Genomic DNA, 6,927 nt, shown 5'->3' with positions numbered 1-6,927 from the left:
GAGACAACTATTGACATCTTGCTGGCAGAAGACCATGGGGAAATGAGCAATAATTTATTCACAGTTCAATCCTTTGGTCCCTTTCCTCACCAGCGGCCCAGCAGAGCCTCCTGAATCAAAGTTGGACTTAGGAAGATCTTGCAGTTTGGTATGCAGTGAAAACACCCAACAGACAGGTTTTTGTGGGCAAATATCTTTATTTAACTGAGAATGTCTAGAAACTCAGCAAACCATTGGGACCATGACTGATGGACTGGATTCAAATCCCATTTAGAAGAAGCATGTACTTGGGAAAGATATGTAGATCCCTCTTTGCCTCAGTTCCCTGTTCTGAGATGTAGAAATGTTAACATGGCCTACATTTAGCATTATGTCATGTGGCCAAAAATGATTGAATACAGGTAAAATGTTTGAAAAATAAAGGACTGGTGCTTCACAAATGCTCTATAAGTGTTCAATCCTGAATGATGGCAAGAAGAAGCTGGATATTTTGTAGCTGTTGGAGGGAGAGAAGGGATTTGACGGCTCCAAGTAAAGGGGGATTCAAGCTTACTCTTCAGCTTTTTCATGGGAACAATGCTTTACAGCTCATGGAGAATATCCATTATCATGTCTGACACCCAGCCCTGTTGGGGGTGAAGGGGAGGGCAAAGTGGGGGCTGTAAACCATATGTTATGGTGGAGGGTGTGGAAACTTAGAGAGATAAGTGACTGTCCAAGAGTCACAACCATGATGAATGATGGATCACGGACAGGACAGACAGAGCCAGTGCCTACCCTGAGCTCAATCCCTGGGGTAGATCTCTTGGTTCTGTCTTCACTGTATGCAGTGTTCCTTGCCCAGCACACAGAAACAGGGCCGGCACAAGTGATGGAAGACAGACTTTCCGCAGGAGAAGGACATTTCGTTTCCTTAGCACAGAATCTGATAGTGAATATTAGCCTCAAAGGAGAAAGGTGGAGTGAATTTCCTCCATCTACTCCTGGAGGCTCCTTCTTTCTCGGATTCCTCCAGAACTGGGTGTGGCATGTGGGTACAAGCATGGGCTCCCTGCAAAAGGAAGGAGGCCTGCCTAGCACTAGGTGCTTCAGGTAAGGGGGGAGGACTCATCCCGAGGCTCTAATAGGAAACAGTTAGAATGAGGGAAGTGGCAGAGAGATGTATCATAACCATTCAGAATGCTATGAGACCTACTAAGAGATGAGATTTCTTATTAAATGAAGTTGTAATTGACCCAGTAGTAGGCATGCTGAAACCCAGTTTTGTTCATTAAGAATCCAGCCATGGAGCAACTAAGTCCGTGCACCACAACTACTAAGCCTGTGCTCTAGAGCCCGCAAGTCACAACTACTGAGCCCAGGTGCCACAACTATTGAAGCCCATGCACCTAGAGCCCGCGCTCTGGAACAACAGAAGCCACCGAAATGAGAAGGCCGCACAGGGCAACGAAGACACAACACAGCCAAAAGGAAAAAAAAAGAATCCAGTAAACATTTGCCTGGGTGGTGATAGGATTTGTTTTCCAGGTTAAATGAGGCTCACTTGGTATAAAATCAATGCACACATTGAAAGTGTACAGTTTATTTACTTTTATATCCATACCCATTCATGATGCAGTGGTGATGGGAATATTTTCTAGAAAGTTGGCACCAGTAACAGTGATGTTTAGGGGAACATAAATCAAGGGAAACACAACACAAAAAGTTCACATACACACACAGAATCATACCACTCATTTCACATACAGACACACCCAGTCTCATGCACACAAACCTACACCACCTAACCGTAATACAGCTTCTTCGTGGGACTATAGTAATTGGTCACGTTACTTGTAAATCACTTTCTATCACCAGGACCCCTACTCTCATTCCCAGCACAAATTTGGAATCAGTTTGCCCTCTACACTAAAACCAGCAAGAATGTCCCACTTTCTCATCTTCAAAGTTCTTCCTCCCCAAGTGACTGATTCCAGAATACATACCGTTTTCACCTTCTGGGAAGGCCACCTGCAATTACAGAAGAGAAAACACTATGAGGATAAGATCACAGTGATGCTCAGGTCTTTTGTTCATTTGCTGACAGTAGAAAACCTGATAAGAAACAGTGGTCCAGGGAACCCAGCAAGGGTTATCAGAGCAAACCTACTCAGGCTGAAAGGCAAGAACTTGGCTGGGAGGATGGAACTTCCAAGTCCATTTCGGTTGGAAAGTACAGAATTATTTTCCTAGAAGAAAAATCGATGCAGGAGAGAGAGCTCCGTCCTCTACAGGCTGTAATGGATGCTGTCAATTGTAATGTCCTGTGGAATCAGGCATCATGAGTTGGTCATAGACTCTCACTCCACATTCTCCCAACCAAGGGAATTGTATGTATCTGGAAGGAATACCCTCAAACATTCATAACTTAATTCTATTGAAAGAGAAATAAAGCAATATTTCTATCTCAGACCAGAAAAAATCCAGCTTACCGTGGGGATCCACGGAGGCTTTTCCTCTGTCCTATCACGGTGCAGGTCATCCGCCACATCCTCAGGGAGAGCTGGAGGGACACAGAGTAACTGTCAGGACACTGGTGATGCGGCTCAGGAATTACTCAGGGGCTTTCCTCTCGATGAGGACATGGGGTGGTGTGTATGGATGTGGGAGGTTAGTAAGTGTGGGCTGAGCTGGTGTTGGGCCATCCTCTTTGGGGGATGAAGGAAGGCAAAGGACAAGAGGAAGGAAGTGAAAACAGAGCTTTGGCTTTCTAGCAAAGGGGAATCTCATGAGAAGGGAAGGGTCGATCTAAAAAATGGTAAACACTAAAATGCATGCTCTGTTTCAATGACACAGACCCATGCCCCATCCTGCCTCTTTTGAGCTCCTGCTAAATTGCCACTGTCGCTTGATTTTTCCCAGATCACTCTTTCCCCAGCATCCACAATGCCAGCTACTGCATTTATCATGTCTTCTGTTGTATGATATTTTATACTTGATTAACAGCAACCTCCATTAAAGGACTGAATTCAATCCTAGACAAAATATGCTATATTTATTCACTAATCACTTGTCTTAAAGAAAATCAAATACACAAGATTTGACAAAACTGAAGTCCTACCATTTAGATACAGCCACTATCAATCGTATCATATTTTTCTCCCAGTCTTTGTTTCCTATACAATGTACGTATGCCCACTGAGTCAGGGGCTGTCCATACTCTAGGGAGCTGTTCCATAAGTGGGACACTTCGTTATGAAGAGGGAGCCCGGACTGAGCACAGCCTGTCTCTAACCCAGCTGTGCAGAAGTGTACAGGCTAACAGTCAGGTTCCACTTTGAGTCCTTGGGTGTGGGCTAAAGGAACTGACCAATTCTACGGCTTATGGTAATGTTATCCAATACAATAAAATAGCTCCCTGATTCTTATCTGCTTTTGGCCTTCTTTAAGCAATGACACCAGCACTGACAGATATGACCTGTACTGTATACATGGGGTCTCACACCTCTCAGAATCTGTGAGCTGACCAGAAGAATGCAGGTCCTGAGGTGAATTTCACATTAATGACTGTGCCAAAGTCAACTGATAAGCCCACCCATAGCTGCCCTGGATTCTGTGACCACTAATGCCACCTGATGGGCAAGGTCTGGACCTTTGGAGATGCGAGGACTTCCAGCCAAGGATACGGATGCAGGGACTCCCTTGCTCCATGACTGAGGATCCCTTGGCTGAGTGGTAAGTGCAGGTCAGGGATCCAGAGCACCCACATTGGGACCCACCCCTGGGTTCTCAGTTTGGCTTTTCCACTTAGGAGGTCAAGAGCTTAGAACATTTATCTCTGCACCATCTCCTTCTGAGGAAAAGGAATAGTAACCAAATCTGGGCAACAGCTGTGTTGAGGGAAGAACAAGGTAGTGTACAGACAGTGTGCAGTGGTGATGAGCTTTGTTGACAGGTGAATTGTGCTGTGTAAGAGGGAAATATCTCCTGAGGAAACACACACACGCTCACGCATGCAGGTTCACAATCACACCACATAGGCTCAACCACATAGACACATGGACCCCACCCCAACCCTGATACACACAAACCCACATCATCTAAATGATGCAGTTACTTCCAAGACCATAGAACTTGGGCATGGCTCTTTACTGGGAAATCACTCTCTAGCTCTACACCCCCAGCCCTCATCCCTGGAGGGACCCTGAATCAGGGTGTCTCTCCAAGCAAAGCCAGCAAGAGATTCCCACCTTCTTCATCATCTAGATTGTTCCTCAGCACAGGGGTGAACTCTGAATACATACCGTTTTTGTTTGCTGTCCAATCCACCTGTGATTAGAGAAGAGAAAACAGTGTAAGGATCTCAGCATCCTGTGCTCTGTGGACACAGGTATTTCATCTCTTTTTTTGTCCTCAGAAAACCAAGTGGGAAACGGTTGTTGAGTCAATGGCCCCAAAAGAAACCAGAGAAGACAGCTGTGGGAAAGGCTGGAGCTTTGCCTGGAAGATCTCTCAGGTCCACTTTGAGGAGCAAATACAAAAGTCTATTTCAAGGAGGGAAATTTTCTGCTGAGGAAAGTGTGTCTGACTCTACAGTTTCTAACTGGTGTTGCCATTTTTTAAATGGCCTTTTGAATGAGTTATCTGTTGGGAAAGACCTTCACTCAGCATTCATCCAACCAAGCAAAATTGTATACATCAGCTGTCTTGAACATTGTAGATCTTCAGATCTGAAATCAATTGGAAAAGAAAGAAATGAAGCAAACTTTTAATCTCTGATAAATAAGGGGAGCTTACCCTGGAGGTAGCAGGAGCCCCTTTGATTGTCCTCACATGGGGCAGTTTCTCCAACAGGTCCTCAGGGGGCTCTAGGAGGACACAGAGTAAGTGTCAGGACACTGGTGATGCTGCTCAGGAATTACTCAGAGAGCCTCGTTAATGTGGACACAGGGTGGGAGTGTATGGAGGCAGGTGGTTACTGAGTGTGGACTGAGGTGCTGTTGGACAAACCTCCCTGGTGGGTGGAGGAAGGCAAAGGGGAGGAACATTTCAGAAATGAGGAAGAGAACCTTTAGCTTTCTAGCTGTAGGGAACCTAATCAATTTGAAAGTGTCAGTCTGAAAAAGCTTAAACACTAACATTGCACTATGTTTCAGTATAGAGTCCCACGGCCCCACTGCCCATTTCAAAGTCCCTCCAAATCCCCCTTCTTCTTGAAATGTTACAAGACTCTTTCAGCTTCCTTCTAATCAAATATGTTGCTCCTTCATTCATCGTCCATTCTGTTGGATTTTTGACTTATTTTATTGTGATGAAATATACATATTTATGCTTTTCATAATTTTGAAGTATACAGTTCACTAGCATTTCTTACTTTCACAATGCTGTGTACCCATCAACACAATCTACATCTTAATCTTTTTCATCATTTCAACGTAACCTCTGTACCCATTAAATCATAATCCACCTTACTCCTGCCTCCTGACCTTGGTAATTTCTACTTCCGGTGTCTGTGAGTTTGCCTACACCAGGTACCTCATACAAGTGGAATCATATAATATTTGTCTTTCTGCGCCTGCCTTATTTCACTAACAATAATATACTTTTTATATTATTTGGATCATTCATTTTGTAGCATAAGTCAATCTTTAATTCCTTTTTATGGTTGAAAATTATTCCATTCTGTGTATATATCACATTTTATTTATCCATTCATCACCTCATGGACTTTGGATTGTTTCTATCTTTTGGCTACTAAGAATAATGCGACTATGAACATTCGTGTACACATTTCTGTATGGCACCATAATGGTGACAAATAATATTGTACATATTTCAAATATCATTGAATATAACACAAGGTGTGACTCTGAGGTGAACTATGGACTTTTCATTAGTAAAAATATACTTACATTGTTTCACTAATTGTAACAAATGTACTTCACCTATGCTATATATTATTAATAGCTGAAACTGGAGTGATAGGATACAGGAATTTTCTGTATTGCATGTATATGTTTTATGTCAATATATTCCTGTTCTAAATAATGTCTAATAATTTAAAGAAATCTCAAAGCATGGTTTCAGGGAGGGATGTGTTGTTGCTGACGTTCAAAAATCAGCTAATGTCTAAACCATAACTAGAGACCATCTTCCCTCTTAAACATGAACCAAATGTTGAATTTTAAATGCATGCTGCAGAGCACAGGGAGAACAGCTCGGTGCTTTGTGACCGCCTGGAGGGGTGGGATGGGGAGGGTGGGAGGGAGGGAGATGCATGAGGGAAGGGATGTGGGAACAGATGTATATATATGACTGATTCACTTTGTTATAAAGCAGAAACTAATAAAAAAATAAAATTCAATAAATAAATAAATAAATAAATAAATGCATGTTACTTCCATGGTTAAACAGTACCAGCTGCCTTAGTAAGTTTCAATTTGAACACATGGAATAAAAGAAGAATACTGCTTAATATTTCATAGCTTTTTCTTCAATATGAGGCACTGAATCAACTAGAATAATTATTCTTGAGTGAACCGAACGAGACATTTTCCACAGTACCTTCAGCTGGGTCATTTATAGGGTGCATCCTAAAATGTGGCCGGATGCGGATCTTTTTCAGCCAGCCTGGGGTTGATATTCTTGACCTCTGATGAGTGTTTCTTCTTCTCACAATCTGGGAGCAGCATCCTGGGAAATGCATTACAATAGAGACAACTATTGACATCTTGCTGGCAGAAGACCATGGGGAAATTAGCAATAATTTATTCACAGTTCAATCCTTTGGTCCCTTTCCTCACCAGCGGCCCAGCAGAGCCTCCTGAATCAAAGTTGGACTTAGGAAGATCTTGCAGTTTGGTATGCAGTGAAAACACCCAACAGACAGGTTTTGTGGGCAAATATCTTTATTTAACTGAGAATGTCTAGAAACTCAGCAAACCATTG

The sequence above is a fragment of the Mesoplodon densirostris genome, chromosome 12 (genome assembly GCF_025265405.1).
Source record: "Mesoplodon densirostris isolate mMesDen1 chromosome 12, mMesDen1 primary haplotype, whole genome shotgun sequence".
NCBI lineage: Eukaryota > Metazoa > Chordata > Mammalia > Artiodactyla > Ziphiidae > Mesoplodon > Mesoplodon densirostris.
The sequence above is the reverse complement of the archived record's forward strand: the minus strand, read 5'-3'. Positions refer to the sequence as shown.